This window comes from Rhinolophus sinicus, linkage group LG02, assembly GCF_036562045.2.
Source record: "Rhinolophus sinicus isolate RSC01 linkage group LG02, ASM3656204v1, whole genome shotgun sequence".
Classification (NCBI taxonomy): Eukaryota; Metazoa; Chordata; class Mammalia; order Chiroptera; family Rhinolophidae; genus Rhinolophus; species Rhinolophus sinicus.
The window spans coordinates 122,181,911-122,202,378 of NC_133752.1; the positions used below are offsets into that span (position 1 = coordinate 122,181,911).

The following is a 20,468-nucleotide window of genomic DNA, read 5'->3' on the forward strand; positions in this document are numbered from 1 at the left end:
AGGAAACATCTGATTCTGAATGACCCAATGGTTCAGTATTAGGCTAGGGTCAGCTGGAAGATCCAGAGGAATAAATATCCTTCTTATCAGATGATTCAATTCATTGTAGTTATATATTATTTTCAATTACTTGAACAACATATAGAAAAGCTATTTATTAAAAATTTATCTTAAAAGGAAAAGAGAGCATCATCCTATTTCCTTCTTGGTGTGATTTAGATGGCATATGATTCATGGTAAACACAAATCAGTAGTGAGGGAAGAGGATCAGAAGGAGCATTAGTGAAGACTGTATACTAATTAGTTTCACAATTGTTTCATAGGACAGTTCCCAAAACTGTTATTCTAAATGTATTCACTTATACAATAAGGATGAATCTCCAATATGGAAAAACAGATGGCATTGAATGAGGGCATAATTAAGTAGGCTTTATCTGTAGCCTCCTACATCTATTATGCTGCAGGTACTCTGGTAGGTAGAAGAGATACAGAGATAAGTGTGGTGTTGATGTGCGTCAAGAATATGGGTGTCATGGCCAGGCACAAAAGACGATAGGAGAGGCCACTTCAGGAAAGGCAAGACAACTGTCTGCCTGTATCTAGTACTCCTTCTTCTTTGCCTAGATTTTAGTATAAACTTTAAGAGCAACATCACATAACAGGGTTTATGTGATAACTTTAGGAAAGAGAAATGCTCTTGACAGTAGAAGATAGGCAGGAACTGTGAAGCATTAGAGAGATGGAGATTATCACCAAAAAAGTAAATATTTTTGGGAAAGTAAATGAAAAAAAAAAAAAAAAAAAAGACTAGCATATAGGATTTTGATACTTAAGCATAGGGGGTATGATAAGTAATTATATAGAATAGTTTATTCCCTTGAAGTCAAGGATTTTACCTAATTCTTCTTTGACTACCCATGACGTGGAAAAGGGTTTAGCAGATGTTTATTAAAAGAATGCCTGACTACCTGAGGAAAAGAAGGAAGGAAGGAAGGAAGGAAGGAAGGAAGGAAGGAAGGAAGGAAGGAAGGAAGGAAGGAAGGATAGAAACTGGTTTTCTTTCTCTTTGTATACTTTGGATATGCTATGTTTGAGATGCTCATTTGGGAGCAAAGATAGTATTCTTTGTAGCTATTGGATATACAAGACTGGAATGAATATATTTAGTAACCATCTTCAAATTATTAACATGAAAAACAATGACTGAAGGATATGAACTAGAGAATAGAGAAGAAGCTCTAGGGAAATCCATTATTTAGAGGTTGTGAAGAGGGAGCCCAACAAATAAAGGCTATTCAGAATCAGAGGCCTTTGATTCAGCAGGAGAACTAAATCTAAACTATTAGAACTGCTTCGTAACATTAGATGAGGAAGGAAAAGATGGTGCTGGGTGTAGGCAATCCAAGCAAACCTTTATCCATGAAAAATATATCTGAACATGGCATCCCTTTTTCCTCTCTCTCATAGCCTCTCTTCACCCCCTTGTCACTAAAACTCTGTAATAGTTTTCCATTACTTGTAGGATGACAAAACTGATGTAGTTTACAAGGTCCAAAATGGTTTGTGTGTGCCTCCAACATTTGCTATCTTGTCATGTCTCTTACAATGTCTTTTCTGTCCCACCACTGAGATTTAGCTCATTCCATTCCTTTTGGGTAGCAGGTTCCTTGCAATATTCTTCACATACTGAACTCCTAAGTCAGCATTCATAGCTCAGTTAAGGAAGTGCATCCTTAAAGAAGTTCTTTTTGATCTCTTTGACCAGATGAAATCTTCCAATTATAGGCACTTACAACCTTATTTAACACTTACAAAAGTTGCAATTGGAGGGTTCCTTGGTTGATTAAATTATTAATTCCAGTCTCCACCACTAGACTTTAAACTTCACGAAAGTGATGGTGGAGTCTGTTTTTGGTGGAGTCTGTTTTGCGTCCACCATTAATCTTTAGCACCTGGCAAAATGTCTAGAGTAAGGGTAGCAGCTAAACCAATGGTATAGGTAAACAGAAGCTGGCAAAACACTGAGGAAAAAGCAAAAGCACTCAGATGCTAGTGAATTTTAATCATAGAAATAAGAATTAAATGGACTTTTCTAGAGTACTAAATACTTGCCCATCTCTGCAGCCTCCTTGGCACTAATATGTGGATGACCACATAACGAATCATAATATGTAAGTACATCAAATAAGATTATAGGTTGTGCACATTGAGTTGCATGCCAAACAACAAAACTACTATCAGTATCTGCTTGTAACTTTTCATATAAATAAAGCAAGGGTCCTTTGGAACAGACAGATAATTGAAGAGTATAAAGAGGTGTAGACTCAGTAAAGAGGATAAAAACTGAGTATGTATATATACGTGTGTGTGTGTGTGTGTTTGTGTGTGTGTGTGTGTGTGTGTGTGTGTGTGTGTGTGTATAACTAATGTTACTGAAACCAGAAAGAGTATACTTGAAAATGTGGTGGCCAACCATATGAAAGGTAGCAGAAAGTCTCAAAATATAGGCACACTTTAAATTGAAAGGAAGGTCACTGATAGCTTAAAGAAAGTAGTTTGACATGCTAGACTGCAAGGAGTCCAGCAGGAAATTGATTGTTAAGCTCTGAAATCATGTCCAAGCTCTTTAGAACTGAAAAGGAATAAAGACCTGCTGGACTGAACTGTCAAATGTTGACTCCTTCATAAACGGAAAAAAATTTACTGGATGGCTATGTGAAATATTAAGTAAAATTTGCCGTTTTAAATTTGTCTTTATAACTTGTACCAAACATACTCATAATAAATAAGTAGATATTAAGTATCTAGTTATTATGTTTAAAACATCATCATGATTAAAAGAAAGCACAACACATATCCAATTTTTTTTAATTGTGGGGATTATTTAATCGGCAGTTAATTTATTTTCATAAAAATGGTTCTGTTTCAATTGAAACCATGTATAAGCATCTTTTTAGACGATAAGCTGCCCTTGCTTTGTAAGCAAATGAACAAATATACCTCCTGACATTAAGACTTGGACCCTCCAGAAGTCCACAATACATTTTAAGCAAGTGATGCTATGCCAGGAAATATTCATGGACTGCTAAATAAAAGATTCCCCATAGCTTAAGAGGTTGGAAAAATTAACTGAAACCCAAAGATAGAAAGATATGCAGCAGATATGGATTAAAAATCTCTATGATTAGAAAGCATACTACACTATAATGTCCAAGTAGGAATGCAGAATAAATGTATGTGCATACAAAATTATGTAACTTTGCATATGTAAAAATATACAGTGATAGAAAGTTTTGTTGTCAAAGTTGCCTGCACAGTGAGCTATTTATTCTGGTAACTCTACAATGATTATAGAATTATTCTTAGGGTATGTCTAATTTGTTTAGGAAAAAACACTTTGATTAATTTATTTGTTCTTGTTGTTGGGAAGGGCAAGACATTTCTAAACAGTCAGGAGAGAAATTATATCCCTCCAAAATAGTCTGAATAACAAAGCAACAATATTTGATCACCGACTCTAGCAGCTGGCATAGAAGGAGTAGTGTGATACACCGTGGAATCAGAGAAAAGTGAAGTCAAAAAGGGATTTTGAAATTCAAAGAGTTGGCCACAGCACTGTGTCTAGGAAAAATAATGGCCACCTCCATGTGATAAAGATATTCTCTCAGCAGTGTTTTGTAGTCAGGCTGTACCAAGGACTAGACCACAGAGAATAGATAGAGGCACAGGGACCCAGAAGCAATCTAAGAATACTCATGGAACCAAAATATGAAGAAGGCCAAAACAGGAGGCAAACATGGTGTCTGTGATCTGAGAAGAGAGTTCTAGCCGAGGGGACTGGATTCAGAGGCAAGATTCGAGTTTCCGGGAGGTGTAGGGAGGCAGAGACTCAAGTGGAACCTGGATTGCTAACAAGAGATCTTGTAACTGGAAGAGGCCTGACTGAGCCCCAGTTATTTTCAAGAACTCAAGAACTGTACAGAGATTCTGAGGTGAGACAAATTTCAGAATCGGGGGTGGATTTGGACCTTTGGTTTTCATTGGTGACTCTGTTGGTGAAAGACAGGTGGCCTGACTTGGAGCCACACCATTAGGTTTATTCATTTGCATTATAGACTGAGGCATGGGAGTGGGTGTGGACCCTGGAGCCGGTCAGCTGGACATTAATTCCTGTATTCCGCCCTTACCGGTGGGATGACCATGATAAGACACTTAACCTCTCTGTGTCTCAGTTGCCTCATCTGAGGAATGTTATGAGGACCAGTGAAATGGTGTGTACCATCCTCTTAGCACAACACACCCAATTCATGCTGGATAAATGCTCTATCTTATTATTATGTCTAACCTGCAAACTCCATGCTTATGTCCTGCTGCCCTCAGACTGACCTTTGGGTGTTGGTACATGTTCCCTCTGCTTAGAGCACTCTGTGGTGTCAGTTCCTTTTCATCCTTCACATCTCAGGTCAGATGTCTTTACTGGTGGGGTTGTGGTGATTCTGTCCCACACCTTCTTGGAATGGTGAGGTGTCCCTCTTTTGTGCTCAGACAGCACCTGCACTTTCCCTATCATGCATTTTAATTGTAATTTCCTTCTCTGCATCTACTATTAGATTCAAAGCTCCCTATGTTTTGGGATTTCATATTCACTGCTGTGTCAGCAGTGCTACCAAGGAGTAGACACTCATTAAATGTTGATTAAATGAATATATGGTGAGAGACCTGAGACTTAGATCCCTTTGGAGAGCCATAATCTGACAGGTTTTCTATGTTACAGCTTAATTTGGGTCTTGCAATTGAGAGCCAGAACTGGAAGATCTGAGGTGCCTTTCAGAAGGTGGCAGAGCAACTCACTCCTCTGTTAATCCCTGTCTACCTCCTGCCACAATAAAATTGTTAGAAACAGCTTTCATTTTGAGGGTATCTTGTACAGCCCCCCAGGCTGCTGTGGCATCACTATCTTCCCCAATGGCAGCAAGGAAGCAAAGTCAGTACATGCGATCCTGTGTGTGTGCGCGTGTGGGCATGCCTCACTCAGGATACTGCTCATCTGAGTATTCAGAAGCTCTTCTCCTACTTGTCTTTTCTTTTAACATCTTTGTCTTTGTGAGAAAAACAATACATAAACTTCACCAGCAGTGGTATCTGCGGGAATCAGCTTGGGCGTGTGAAGTCTGCAGGGACCTGAAGAGCTGGAAATAGAAGTCACAGGGGCTACACTGGAATGTGATGCCTCTTTGCTCCGCCTGGCTCTTCTCACAGCATGGGGGATGTTTTCCGTTTTCTAGTGCGCTGTATCAAATTATCACAAATTCAGATGCCTAAAACAATAGACCTTATCTCACCATTCCCACTGGTCAGTGATACTGGTGCAGCTTAGGTAAGTCTCTTGCTCTGAAGTCTCAAGAGGCTGCAGTAAACGTGCTTATCAAGCTGCGTTTTGTGCTGGAGTTTGAGTTCTCTTTCAGTCCTTGTGGTTGCTGGCAGAATTCTGGCTGTCAGAATTGTGATTGTAGAAATGAAGTCCCCGTATTCTCGAGGGCTGTCAGCTGGGGACTGCTCTGAGTTCCTACAGGTGCCTCAGTTTCTTTCCAGAATGTTCTCTCAGGCCCTCTCTCAACATCCAGCTTACTTCTTCAAAGCCAGGAGTGGAGTCTCTTGCTTGAGTTTGATAATATGGAGTCATATAACAATATAATCATGGGAGTGACATCTCATCACTTTTGTCATCTTCTTTTCACTATAATTCAGTCAAGGTTCCGCCCACGCTCAGGGGGAGGGAATCATACAAAGATGTGTGGGTGACACCTTATGGTGTGTCTGCCACAAGAAGTGATCACAGCATATTTTGAGACCTCTAAGACCACTCCCTATCCATTTGTAGAACTTTCTACAAATCTCCAAACTTGCAAGTGGCAGAGCTCCCTGGGGAAATGCTCATTTTCAATGAGAAAAAGGAATCAGAAACCAATAGACAGTGATAATTGGGGTCAGAAAGATGGCCAGCTGCCTCCGAACCTCTTAACCAGGAAAAGCTATAGTCAACGGTACTTACTGTATGTTTGGAGAGCTGGGGCAAGATTCTGTATGTAGGGTTTGACTCTCATTAGACATTTTGGTTTAGGGACACATGTTCTCAGCAGGAGGGCAATTGAGTCACATTGCTGATATTATCACTTGGGCTCACCATTTCTGTTAGTGGCTTAATAAGGCAGAGTATCAGAGGCCTCCTGCCCCTGGGCCCCTGCAGTCAACTCCCCCACCTCTTGCATTGACGGAAGTTCTGAGGAGCCAGCAGAGCCCTTAAGGAGCTTGGAGATCTGTGCATGTATGAGGTGGTGAGAGGAGGTGGGGAGGTTACTGCCTGTCAGAAACAACTGCTGAGGGGCTGTGCACAGGTGAGGTTGGATGTCACAGCTAGTCTTTCTGCAGCCCCACTCCTCATATATTTTTCCTCTTTTCTCCTTTCTATATGTCTCAAAACACCCTAATATTCTATTCTAAAATACTTTCCCTGACAAGCAAACCAAATCAGTAAGTCTCTTGAAACTTCTAATCCAAAGTCAAATGTCCAGATATACAGAAACTACAGGATGAAAAAAGAAGTAAGTACATGTGGAATATTCAGTAGGAGAAATAGCGAAAAAGATCCTTGTGTTAGGTCCCATGCCTATTCACATGGGGACAAAACATTTAAATTTGGGAGTCTGAGAGGACCATCAGTGCATCACTCAGTCAGTTAAATATGAGGAATGATGCAATTTCAAATGAAAAAGAGGTTAAGCCTGAAGCAGCAGCAGTGTTTAGCAAAAACAGCTTTCTGGCCAGTGAGCTGAAAGGGAGTGCTGTGTTTCTTTGCATTAATCTTGCAGGCTTCTGCAACCGGAGAGTTTTGCCAGCATTCACTTGCGTAGGACCGAATGCATGGCTATGACCAATTTTGGCCTGTTCACAGCATAAAGGGGAACTTGACATATTTGATGCTGAGGCCCTGAGGAAAACTTAAATTTCACTAAGTGGCCCTTCAATGCGATTTAATAGGATAGAAGTAAAAGGGGGTGGGCATTGGAGTGGGGATAACTTTCAAGATACTGGGAGGGCACCCTACATGCCACAAATTATCTCTTCTCAGTTTTCTCTCCTTCCTTAATCTCAGATGACATGAGGATGGTGTTAGCCACGCAGGTTCAGGTGTGGCTTAGGAAGGGTGGCATGGTGGGACCAAGCCAGACAACAGATGAGACAGAAGCACAGGGCTTGTCAGCACTGTCTGACAAAGCCGCTGTGACATGTGGTTACCCACCTTCAGTTAGAGCTGGAGGAGGTTTCCTTGGCGTCTGGGTGATACTTTATAAAGTGCTTTCGCACATAGAGCAGCCAAGCAGGTCTGGCATCTAGGACAGTGCTGGGGCAACAGCCGCTAAAGTACTCATGGCTGATTTCCGGCTGCCTCTTGGGAAGGACCGCTCTGTCCCAGAGTCTCCACCCAATCGGGGAAAATGTGAAGACCCAAATAATTAAGCAGTCATGAAATGTATGCTATTGAACAAAATGACAAGTTGTATGTCCATGTCAATAACAGATAATAAATAGGTGGGGAAGAAATTAGCTTTTTTTTTTTTTTTTTTTTTTACTTTTGGATGTAGAAGATAAAAAAAGAGAGATAAGCCTTCTTAAATTAACTTCTTAATATGCTGGCATTTTACAGCAAAATATTCACGTCCCTGCCTCCACAGGCTTCCATAAAGGCAAAGTCTCATGTTATGAAAGCCATTTTATTAAGACATCCAGAAAGTGATGACTTTGGGACAATTACCTTGCAGTTATTCCACTGAGATTGAATCAAAGTTTGTCATGGTTTCAGACAACTCTTTTGAAACCTGTCCCATTTTAATAATGCAGTTGCTGGGGAACATTTCCTAAGGGAAAAAGACAAGGACATCAGCAGAATACCACTATATAAAAACAAAGTTAAAAAATTGTGTGTAGAAAAGATGTTAAGGGTCAACCTTTAAGATCACAAAAGCAATAAATTCCAAGTCTGAGGTTGAAACATAGGTCTTAGAGTTTCTCCTGGTACCATCTATTACTGTTTGTATTGAACAATTTTTAATGTTATTCTGCTAACCCCAGAACACATGAGGTCTGCTACAAAGGAACATTTTAGATTCTCAATATTAATACTATGTTTGCATAATACTTTACCTTTTTTTCAAAGGCAAAATTTCACATGATCTCATTTGAGAGCCTCTGCAGCTTGTTCAATGGCCTTTTCATTAAATCACGTCACCTCTCCCCTTTTTCATTCCTCTTGTGACTGAAAAGTACACCTTAATGGGAACCATAAATAATTATATGTTTTATTATTGTGCTGGATGGAATATTGATTATTGAGTAAAAAGGCTTAACAGTTGGATGAAGGCACACAATACAAAGTTAGACCTTCTTTCTTCAAAGCTGTATGTGTGCTGTCCAGGTTTTCCATCACATTAGAGCTGTCCCTTTAGCAACAGCTTTGTATCTTCTGACCCTGAAACCAAGTAAGCTGAATTCAAATAAATTCAATACCAGTGTATGCATGTGCTCACATTTATCTGGTAATATATTTTTAAAATTTTTTCATGTTTTGGTAAACTTGAAGATTGTAATAGAAAACATCAAATACGGTAGCATAATATACATGAAAGCTATGAAAATGTATAAAATAGAACAAAGTAACACTCAAGACAACTAACTTATTTCAACCATGGATCATTCTTTGCAGACAGCTCAAATAATCTTGTATGTTTTCAGGCTTTTACATTACTTGACTATACAATGTACTGGAAGAAGAAGAGCTCTGCAAACTGTAATATTTAGGACTTGCAGACCCCTTAATTGGGATTCTATTAGAGAGGAAAAACCACTACTGCATTTTAATAATGACTTCCTAATTTTATCATGGGTTGACATAGCTTTCAAATAGCAAAGAGAAATGACTAAACTGCAACTTAGTTATTATATTATTACTGCCCAAATATTGATTTGGTAATAAATGATAATTAAAAGCAACCTAAGTTTGCAAAATGATTCTGAATATTTCAAATAACTCTACAACCACAGAATACACATTTTATTTTTTAATTGTTTTAATTATTTTCATTTGAAAATATTTTTATTACAATATAGTAGCTAACATACAATATTATATTAGTTTCAGGTGTATACCATAGTTATTCAACATTTATATCACCATGATAAGTCTAGTAGCCATCTGACACTGAACAATATCCTTACAATATTATTGACTATATTCCCTATGTTGTACATCATATCCTCATGACTTATTTATTTTATAGCTGAAAATTTGAATGCATATTTTAAACTCATTCATACAAGATGCCAAGCCCACAGAATACAGAGGAAGAAAACTGTGGAACAAACTTTCATGTATAGGATATGAAAAATCATAAAAGCATTGTTTGTGGTCATCAGCTAAAACTCTATTATGAACTACCTAGATGTGGTAACCACTTGATGTTGTAAAATAGGCTGGCTTCATAAAATATGGAAAAACAAGTGCCCTGTCCTTCGGGATAGCAACATCAAATTATTTATGGATTAACTCTTACAGTTGTTAAAGAATGAAATTCAACCAAGTAAATTTAGAGATTTAATTGGCTTTGTTAAATGATTCATGAACGGGGCAGCATGCCATCTAGCTAGAAGAAGGGTGCTCTGAGGGGTTGTACAACAGAGGAGGTTATTATAGGAGGAAGGGTGAGGTAAGGGAGCAGTAAACAAAATAGAAGCGAGGATTATTTTTTAGACTAGGACATCTTTTGGGAAGACAGGGGCAGTAAGGGTTTTTATCATGTAGATTATTTCTTCTATCTATAGGGAATGGAAGGGCCCAGGTGACAAATTACCTCATTGATATTGCACAGAAAATTTCAGAGTGATTGACTAAAATAATATTTCTGGAAGAGGTTAAAACAGCAGTCAGGTCAGGTATTAAATCTAGGTTTAGTATCATGGGCGTTAGCATACTCATAAGTGATGCCATTTTGGGCTCGTGATTTTTCTCTTTAATAGTTAACTTTATGATGTCGCTTTCCAATGTGTTCTCTTAGGTATCTTGTTTATCTTCCTTAATGTCGTATCTCCTGATTCATGTTTTCATGAAATTTTATTTTATTATAAGTAGATTGGGAGCCTCAGAAAACTTAAATGAAGATTTGTTTCCTCCTAATATAACTTTATGCATGATGTTACCTCTCCAACTTATTTTCCACAGAGGTATAAATAAGGGGAAGAGACTGAACCTATTGTAACAGTGGTTTTTGTCTGCTTATAAAGCCCTATTAAAATAAAAGGTTTTAATCAATAGTTGTTTAAATAGATGCGTGAATAAAAAATGATTTGCTTATTTTACTGTGGCTTAATATTGTAAATAATTATTTAATATTATTACTATGGCTAGTATTTATGTCGTATTTCCAGTGTGCTAGGTATTGTGTTAAGCAGATTGTAGGCATTTTTTTCACCTCAACCCTACAACAGTCCTAAGAATTGGAAATGATTTATTATCACAGTTTTATTGATAAGGAAACCTAGGATTAGTTAGGAAGATCACACTGCTAGTGAGTGATAGAACAGAGAAACAAAGTGAAAGTTGGTCATTTATCTCCAGAACTTTCATTAACAGATAACATTGTCATTTTATTAATTTGTGTGTGTATTTTGAGATATGGATGTGTCTGCATATTCCACATCCTTATTATGTTTATATTAAACTATATTTCCACATTTTTTTTCCTTGGCTCTCTCAATATATATTAAAGACTGCTAATGGGACATGTAATATACTTATCTTTCTAAATGTACCCCAGGTATACAGACTTAGATGTGATTTTCTGAAACCCTCTCTAGCAATTATTTACTAGGATAGTCACAATGAATAACTGCTGCTTAGGCTCATGGCTGCAGAATATTTTTGCTCATTATTAAACTGCCCAATTCTGTTATCTCTAGAGTCAACTTTTAAGTTCTTTCAAGTCAAGCTTAAGATGGTTCTTGAATGATTTAGTCAACAACTCTGCTTCACATACAACATGTTAATGAACCGTGTAAGAGATCTCAGCCCCGTTTCCATCCATGATACTGAGCATCATATGATATGTTTGTGTAATAAAGAAGCATCCTACACTCCATTGATTTCAAAACCATAACACTGGTAGCTTTATTCATCTTTGGGTTTGTATTGGTTATGATAGTTGACTCCCTGACATTTATTTCTACTTCCCCATTATTAATTTAGGCCATCTTTGTAATCCCCTTTACCTTGAAGAGATTTAGAAATGGAACTGAAACCTAACATTTGCCTACATTGTCTGAGTAGAATCCTACTAGGATTAGAGAAGAGTTGTGGAAATTTCTTTTTCCTAAAATGGAGACATAGCGATGATGAAACCCCTTTTGTGGAACTGCTGCAGATGTCTTGCTAACTTCAAGTAATCAGAGGGCCAAACAAATTAATATAGGAGGATTGAGAGCTGGAAATATTTCAGGTCTTTGAAAGAGGTCTTTCAACCAACCCTGAAAACTTCTTACCTTTAGACTATTAGGTGAGACTGTACCTTTCATTAGTGTTTATATTTTTTGTATTTCTTTCATTTCATTATTTCTTGTGTTATACATGTGCACTGAAAGCATATCTACTATGTTCCTATGACGTCAGTACCACATCTATGCTCACATCTTGAATGGGCATAAATTAGATCTTTCAGCCTGCTGAAAAGACAAAATCAATTTTTATCTAGAACTGTGACATAAGGCTATATTAGAGCAGAGAATGTATCTTAATATATTCTTACTTTCTGTTGCATAGCCTTGACTCAGGTTTTTGTAGTAATTGTTGTTGGTGGTGGTCTTTTTTACCTCACATCACGCATGTTTATTTAACAGCAAATTTATTCAAGGCACTCCAAGGAAAATTACAATAAATAAGACCCAGCACTGGCCTTCAGGGTTACTCTTTAGGGAAGGAGGCAAGTACTTACTTAGGAGTGTGTATAAGGTACTGTGAGGTTCACAGTAAATGTGATTAACCTGGTCTACTGCATTAAGGGAAGATTTCCAAGAGGAATGTTTTCTAAGCTTAGATAAAACAAAACAAAACAAAAAACCTGAGCAGAAGATAGCCAAGTAAAATAATGCGGAATTTCAGATCACATATACAAACACTCAGAGGTAAGAGACAGCAATTTATATTGGCCTATATGCAAAAAAAGTAGTATACCAAAATCATAAAGTTAGGTGACACATGCTGGGAACAAGGTGGCATGGGGAAAGATCAGGTTAGAGAAGTTGGCAGGGAGGAGAAAAAATATTGCAAAAGGAAATTTCTAAATACTTAGTATGAAATGTGCGTTGTTATCTGCATGAAGGAGAAAATCACTGGAGAGCTTTAGTTTTCTTAAAGGAGTGGCAGGCATATATTTGTATTTTAGTGGAAAAAATCCCATTTGATTGTATGTTGATGGAATGGAAGTAGACAATTTTAGGACAGAGATGTCAGTCAAGGGTTTGCTAAGAGTTATTGAGGAAAGAAATGATGTGGACTGAACAGAGATTGTGGCATGGGGACAAAGAAGAAGATGAATTTGAGTGAGTAAAGTCAAAAGAATATGCATTATGCAACTGAATAGGAGTTCATGAGAGCTTTCTTTGGAATCATAAGAATACAAATAAAGATATGAAAATGAATGAAATATCCCAGCAATGTAAGAAGAGAACAATTCATTGTTTAAAACGTAGAAAAGAACTAAGGCTAGGTCTTTGAAAAATATCAAAATTAGGAAAAGCAGAAAGAAATATAGACAGCCTAAATAAGTAGACAAAAAACAAACAAACGAAAGAAAAAAAAAACTAAGAGCAAAGCAATATACTATGAATTAAGAGAAAAGAGTGTTTCATGAAGGTGAGAAGAAGTAATAGTGTCAGATGCGGTACTGGTTTATGTGAGGGGGAAACAAAAACTGGGAAGTGTTCAATGGTTTCAGCAAAAGTGAGGTCATTGGTGACCTTGGGAAGAGCAGTTTCCATGGAGTAGTGTGGAAAGAATACAAATTAGGATGGGTTTAGGAATGAATTAGAGGTAAGTTAGGAGAGGCAAAACTCAAGCACCTAATGTGAAGGGAAAAGGAGAGGGCATTAAGCAGAGGGGACAACTAGTGTTGGCCAAGAACTCTGCACTGATGTATGCTTTGTCAAGAAGACTATGTACCCAAGAACTGTCAGTGCAAACTGGGACTTATGTGTACATATACTGTTTACCAGACACAGATTGGTACCTGTTTTGCATTTAGAATGATACTTAAGTCACAACAGTATGCTGACTCAGCAGACTGATTCATACTTGATAGAGAGTTTCTCTCCAGTGTGCAAGCAAAGTGCAGTGTTCGGCATACAGTTATTCTTCAGTGAGCATCCGTGTGATGCGGTTAAAAGACTGCATCTATTAATCTTGCATTGCCTATGACTTTGTGAAAATCAATTCAAATCTTTGGATTTCTTTGCTTGTAATTTTTCCCCCCAAACGCTGGTCCTATATAGATGTAAGATGAGGTTCTGTCACTTTCTATTTGAAATGATTCAGTTTAAATATATTATTTTTTCAATGTTCTTTAGAACACATCATTAGAGAAATGCACACATAGTTAAAAAAACTCAGATAGCTTTTCAAAGTGAATTGTATGTACTAAATAAGAAATTTTCATCATAGCACACTGCCATGCCTTTTTATTGCTATTGCTACCATAACACATGATTTCAAATACTGAAAATAATTATTTTCAAGTATCCAGTGAGAGTAAAATGCCTAGTTTCAGATAACAGCACTTTATCAATTACAAAATATATATGGTGAACCTGTATTTATTAGAAAATAAATCATAAACTGTTGAAGCCATAATGGAATAAAAAAGAACATAGCTGAGTTATTCTTTAACTGGTTTTGATAGTAAGACATGCTAGAAATATAATTTATGCATATACTTACTAGAATTTTATTTCACAGGGAAAACTTTGGAAAGACTATATAGCTCAAAGGGAATAAAATAATTATTTTAATAAACAAAATTTATGAATATCATTCGATGCTCAGACTATACATATTTAGAAAGGAAATTCCTAATCGTAATTAAAAAAACAAACTATAAAATAAATGAAATTGAGTTCTGCTTTGTTATTATTAAGGACAGCTAATTCATCCTTCTCTTTAGTCATAGCAGAAAGAAAATGTCCTGGAATTCACAAATAAACCATCAAGGCCATGGTGAAACCTAACAATTCAGAGGGAGATTAAAGTTTCCACTCAGTGAAACACAGCAAGACTGTCACCTATCAAAGGCTGCACCTTTGGAGTCCTTGTAATAAAGGTCTGAGAGATAATCTAATGTGCCATTAACATCAAAGTGTCTGCCAGCCTACAATTATTGGTTTTACTTTAAACATGTTGAGCACCAACCACCTGGCTTGCTTCCAGATTCTTAGTTGCTTACAGGGTAAGATCTGAAACTTTATCACAGCAACTTAGCTCTTTGAAAACAGACTTGCCTATATGCGGTTTAGGAGAAAACTTGTTTCCTGCAAAATATCACTTCTTTTTCTAAAGTATGTTTAATTCACCTTGAACAGCAAGGGCATCCATCGTGCAAGATTCCTAAGATTACAGCACATATGTTACAACAGAGTAAATCTAGATCTAAAAATCTAGAAAACAATAATGTAGATTTCTTGGTCACTGCCGACATCACTGAGTCCCTACTTCATTATTAGCAATTGCAGCTGTTTTTCCTACGGTTCATTAGATCTTTATCTATCATTTAACATATAGATAATACCATGTACTGATTTCTATGTGGGATCAGGGAATGTTTCTCTACATAACATTAAATAACATCCCACAGGGCCAGTCACAGATGTTCTATATTAGTGAATGGTGGCATTGCCCCTCCTCACCAAATTCTCACCTCTCACTTGTGAAACTCATTATTTTCTCTTATCCAGCTTATCCAATTATTTATTTTGCTTCCCGCTTTGATATACATAAATATGCATATTGTTTTCACTGACTCAATACAGATGGGCAGGGGACCACTTTTATTTGGTGTTCATTTTCATTAGATTAAAATATCAAACAGGTGCCACTCTTCTAAACTTTGTGCATGTTTTGCTTCATTCATCCATACTATAGCCTTCCGGGGTGTGTGTGTGTGTGTGTGTGTGTGTGTGTGTGTGTGTGTGTGTGTGTGTGTGTGTGTATCTGAAGAATAGAGAGAATAAACAGGCCAAGAACGTATATATGGTCAGTAACCTAGTCAGAGTTGAAATCAAGATTCACTGGACTCAGATCCTTTGCACTAGAATACTCGGCTATTCTCCCTTCCACATCTGACCACACTTGAAGCACTTGTGATACCTCTTATGTGAATGTATTTGAGAAGAAATTTCTTGAGCCCTTTTGTAATTCTGTCTTAGTCAAGCAACAACAACAGCACACACACGCACACACACAGACATTGAGCTAATATTTTTTTAAATAAATGTGAAATTTTTAACTTTACGATTTTTCTATAAAGAAAAATAATCAGAGAAGTGGGGCCATCTTCTGAAACTGGCAAACTTTAGCAAATCAATTAACTGCTTTGAGCTTCAATTTCCTAACTTCTAATATTTGCCTTTGTTACAAGATTGTTGTTTGAGATTAAATAATACAATTAGTGTATAAGTTTAATGTCAACTGCGAATTCCTATACAGATGTAAAATATCATTATTATAATGTTATCAATGTAGAATTCTAGTCTCTATTAGTTAGGCAAATCTAATAGAATTTCTATTTCAAATAAGAACTATATAAGTACCCTTTAAATTACTTAGTGCATGTTCAGAAGAAATCAGATACAGAAATTCTGAGGGTTTTCAATTGGACTTACTAACATAAAGACATTATTAGCATTGAGATTATGATGATTCTTGTACATATTTGGTTTCCAGAACTAGATTATTCTTTGGTTAATTAAACATTCTGCTTCATAATAACTCATAATAATATTTCCTTCTAAATATTACATAGGTAATTACATAGGCAGAAAATTAGAAAGTCAGAACATAACCAAACACATATCTAATAAAGCAGAGTTTTGCATATACCCCAAGTATATGAGAATTCACAAAAAGAAATCAAAATATGTTTAAAGGGTCTTGCCTAAGGATAAGTTGTCTCTTTTAGCATAAACATTGCTTGGTGCCAGAAATATTCTCTTCTCAACTATGTGCCTACTATCATCTGGGGTACTTCTTAAGCAAATACTTTGCTAAAGGGGATGGTTTAGATAGTTTTTATTAGTGGGAAAAATCTGATTTATACTCTTTATGTCTGAGTATCAGAACCATCAATGATACGAAACTTCAGGCATAAATTTTTAGGTAGCTTTTTATTTCAATTTGAGCAGGCTCTTCAACCACCACAACTGTAGTAGATATCCATTACTGCTCATGATTGTGTTGACCCTGAGAAAATGCAGTAAGGGAGGGGACGACCTGTTCATAATGTAATGGAAATTACTTTTCCCGTCTGGCACATAAATTAGACAGAAAGTTTAAAAAAACAGGCAGTGCTTGAAATAGTCATCTTTTAAAGGTCAGATTTCCAGAGATATCTTTGCCACATATCTGGGGAAAGAAATTATTCAAAAGCCTTTGCTGCATCCTGCAGAAGTAAAATTCCTTTTGTTGTTGCTCAGAATTTTTTCTTTTGGAGTGTTCTCACATAAATACTTGAAAGCAAAATTTATCATTGTATGTTCAGTTCCTATTCCTGATTAGAATAACAATATTTTGGCATCATCAGCTTCTCCTTTGTGATAAATTCTGATGTTCTACTATATAATTAGATAACTTATATGGGACAAGTTTTGTTTTCTCCCAAAGATAACTAGTTGAACTGAAATTGATTTATACAAAAATTGTTCTTTAAGTGCTAATAACGTCTTTGCGTTAAAGAATGAATGAAATTGAAAAGGTCAAAATCTATTTGACTTTCTTTAAATGTCTGATAGCTAGTTTACTTGAATTTATTCTATTTGAAATGCCAAGATATTTGCCCTTTTCATGTAGATTGTAGGGCTCTTCATTAATATTTCTTTTCTGACATCCATTCATTGTAAAACATTAAACATCGCCCAGTACATCTATGCATTTATCAAAGTCAGTTAAGAAGTTGTTCCTACCTTCAAATAGCACACAATCTCATGGATGGAAACAACCACTTAAAAACTATAATAACCACCATGTTTAGTACCACTATTTTCATTCATTCAATACACATTTATAAAGCTTATTTATTATATACCAGGCACTGTTCTAGGATCTAGGCGTACATAAGTAAATAAAACCTACACAATTCCCTGACTTCATAGGGAGAGTTTGTGCTAAGGAGAAGCAATTAAATGTTTTAGATTCTGAGTAATAAGATTCACATCTTCTCTTCCCATGGGAGCTTGCCGGGGCACAGGTGGGCAGAGGAAGTGGACAAAGTATTTTCTCATCTCTGCAATAAGGACAATATTTTGTGTTGCTCAAATTGAAAACACTTCTAGGTAATCATTTCATACTTTTTGAAATACTATTTTTGCTACAAATTATCTATAAGCTTATATTTTGCTTACATTAATGTGAGTAAAGTATACTACTGTATCATACTGTATAAACCACATACTCTATGATAACTTTCACCATAAAACTCTGATTTAGACAGAACTTTATTCACTCTATCCTATAAACTCTTAACCCTTTAAAAAAATCACTTCAATGATGCCCATTTTGATTTTAATTATGTGGTTTTTCATACCATTCCTAAATGTCAAGCTACTTACAGGCAGAAACTATACAGTAGTCATGATCCCATTATCTCTGGGATGTAATACAGGTTAGGGCTCATACCAAATGAATATTTGCTGTGTTAAGTTGACATATAACCAATCTAAATAAACCATTAAACAAAAGAACACACATGCATGCACGATATTTTCATTCTTTGTCTCTAATTCCCACTTTGAATTTTAGTGTAATTTTGAATGCTGTGTTTGTGTCCATATCTTAATATTCCCCAATTCTCCCAATATATTAGACACAAAACTTTAGTTTCTGATTTCTGTAACTGAACTATTTTCCCCAAGAAGAAAGAAAAAAACTATCAGATTAAAATGTTATTTATTGTATTGATATAAATGTTTTTAGCATCATTTCTACAATTCAGGTTATTAAAATGTGCATTTCTAAAGTCATCTGTATTGTATTTTATGAACACATTAATCTATATCATTGTATGCGAGGGTCTATAATATAATTCATTATTTATAACTTTAGTGTTCTTTTACTTTCCAATATACTTAAATTTCTTAGGTTTTTAATATTCAGTTTGCTCATTGATTTACAGATAATATCAGTTATAGTATATGAAGCAAAATTAGGAAAAGCATCAAGGTAATGATTTTCTCTTTTCCATCTGGATACATCTCACGATCTCTCTAGACATAAGAAGCCACAAGTTCACATTTTCTCCACAATGGCTTTGATAATTCCTGATAACATTCACTGGTTAGTGGAAATTGGTTCCCTGAGGAGTTATCAGTTGACAGGCTCTGTCTGCTTAGTTTGGCTTTGCTGATCTTAATAAGAATTAATTCTCCTAGCTGTGGTGAATATTTAAGAATTGTAATGGCGTACATCTAATTGCTGACTAAGTGTTTTCTGTTGTTTTAAATAGGAATCTTACATACATAAAAATAAAACATTAGGATTTATTGGCAAAAAGAGTATGATTCAAAAATGCCAATCTTTATTCTTTTAGTTTCAGAGACAAAATTTTGGGAATACAGTGTTCACTCTACTGGAGTACAGACAAATTCTCTGAATGTAAGGTTATTCTTGTTTTTTGTTTGTTTGTTTGTTTTGTTTTGTTGTTTGTTTTTTTTCTCACCCCAATCTGATTTTAAATGTTTCTCTTAATTAAAGTCTCAAGAAACTATCTATGGGGGTTCAAAATTCTCTTACATTAAGCCAAAGATATTTATTCAATTGTTTATAGAAATATTTTTACAAATATCATTTATCATGTGCATTTTACATTTGATGTAAAATAGATGTAAAAAAAAATCTTAAAACTATTTATAGTTAGAATGACAGTGCACTCAGGTATACTTTTATGGAATTTTTTAAATCTTCACGCTGTTTCTTCAAGTTCGTTCACATGAGCTTCCCTGAGGAAAATTTAGTTGATTTCCTTTGGTTTTAGTCTCCTTTTCTATTAGGTTTCTCTTTCCTTGTCAGTAAGACCAGCAATAGATAGAGCGATGCGTGTGGATGTGCAGTTTCCAGAGAAAACTAGAACCATGTGGCTCAGAGCAGAGTCCAAGTGTTATGCATCCTTTGTACCCCTAACATCTAACACAGTGCTTGACACATAGTGTAGTTCAATGAATATTAATTGAAGTGAATAAGTTGTACAAGGAGGTCAAGGGCAAGATCTACTGAAACAACATATTGTTGTAATTTAAGAGAGGGGCACATGGGATATAGTAGAGTCATGAGTCAGAAACTTGGAATGTGAAGTTCTCATCTAATATTAAAATGGGAAACAATTCTGGCTCATGTTCCGAGTTGTACTACTACATAATTTAATTCCATTATAGAATAGTAACACCAAAGTTTTTATTATATCACTCATTTTTCCTACTATGCACCCAATATACCGTGTTTCCCCGAAAATAAGACTTGGCTGAGCCATCAGTTCTAATGTGTCTTTTGGAACAAAAATTAATGTAAGATCCAGTATTATATTACATTATATTATATTAGACCCAGTCTTATATTATATTAAAATAAGACTGGGACTTATATTAATTTTGACTCCAAAAGATGCATTGGAGTTGATGGTCCAGCTAGGTCTTATTTTCAGGGAAACATGGTAATGTTTCCACATCAGAAGAGAGAATCCTTTGGATCAGATACCCCTGTTTCTGCACTGACTTCTCTCAAATACATATGCTGAACTATTAAAATTATGAAAATTATATTTAAATGCAGACTCATGAAAGATACTAATTATGTAATGTTAAGTAAAAGCAATCAGGATAACATAGTGTGATCATAGCTATATTTAGCAAAGAACAAAATTTGAAAATCAATTCTATACATATGTTAAAATACTGAAAGCTGATACATGATAGTAGTGGTGGACATATCAATAATTCATTTACATGAGGGGCTTGGTCATAGTGGACATATCAATAATTCATTTACATGAGGGGCTTGGTCATTTGCAGTATCAATTACTCTATCCTGAAGAAACTGTGCCTGACACCAAATGGAAAGATACTATAATAAAACAGAAGTATTTGTGAAATCTTCTAATGAGTCATTGGGA

At 35.9% G+C, this 20,468-nt stretch overlaps 1 protein-coding gene across 3 annotated transcripts in view; it reads left to right on the top strand.

The window, feature by feature from the left end:
• The window catches only part of MGAT4C (MGAT4 family member C), a 667,922-nt gene that overhangs the window by 481,839 nt on the left and 165,615 nt on the right, over nt 1-20,468 (top strand). The window contains exon 1 of one of the 3 annotated variants that reach the window (XM_074325330.1): nt 18,900-18,958. The exons of the other annotated variants lie outside the window; for them this stretch is intronic. The gene's annotated coding sequence lies outside the window, so the exon portion shown is untranslated. Of the gene's footprint in view, nt 1-18,899; nt 18,959-20,468 lie in introns of those variants that run through there. 3 annotated transcript variants of the gene reach the window in all.